Genomic DNA, 791 nt, shown 5'->3' with positions numbered 1-791 from the left:
GGAGTGTTCCTCCCTCTGCTATATTTTGGAAGAGTTTGAGAAGGATAGGTGTTAGCTCTTCTCTAAATGTTTGATAGAATTCGCTTGTGAAGCCATCTGGTCCTGGGCTTTTGTTTGTTGGAAGATTTTTACTCACAGTTTCAATTTCAGTGTTTGTGATTGGTCTGTTCATATTTCTATTTCTTCCTGGTTCAGTCTTGGAAGGTTGTGCTTTTCTAAGAATTTGTCCATTTCTTCCAGGTTGTCCACTTTATTGGCATATAGTTGCTTGTAGTAATCTCTCATGATCCTTTGTATTTCTGCAGTGCCATTTGTTACTTCTCCTTTTTCATTTCTAATTCTGTTGATTTGAGTCTCCTCCCTTTTTTCCTGATGAGTCTGGCCAATGGTTTATCAATTTCGTTTATCTTCTCAAAGAACCAGCTTTTAGTTTTATTGATCTTTGCTATTGTTTCCTTTATTTCTTTTTCATTTATTTCTGATCTGATCTTTATGATTTCTTTCCTTCTGTTAACTTTGGAGGGTTTTTTGTTCCTCTTTCTGTAATTGCTTTAGGTTTAAGGTTACGTTGTTTATTTGAGATGTTTCTTGTTTCTTGAGGTAGGATTGTATTGCTATAAAATTCCCTCTTTGAACTGCTTTTGCTGCATCCCATAGGTTTGGGTTGTTGTGTTTTCATTGTCATTTGTTTCTAGGTATTTTTTGATTTCCTATTTGATTTCTTCAGTGATCTCTTGGTTGTTTAATAATGTATTGTTTAGCTTTCATGTGTTTGTAATTTTTTTACCGTT

The sequence above is a fragment of the Balaenoptera ricei genome, chromosome 11 (genome assembly GCF_028023285.1).
Source record: "Balaenoptera ricei isolate mBalRic1 chromosome 11, mBalRic1.hap2, whole genome shotgun sequence".
Lineage (NCBI taxonomy): Eukaryota > Metazoa > Chordata > Mammalia > Artiodactyla > Balaenopteridae > Balaenoptera > Balaenoptera ricei.
The sequence above is the reverse complement of the archived record's forward strand: the minus strand, read 5'-3'. Positions refer to the sequence as shown.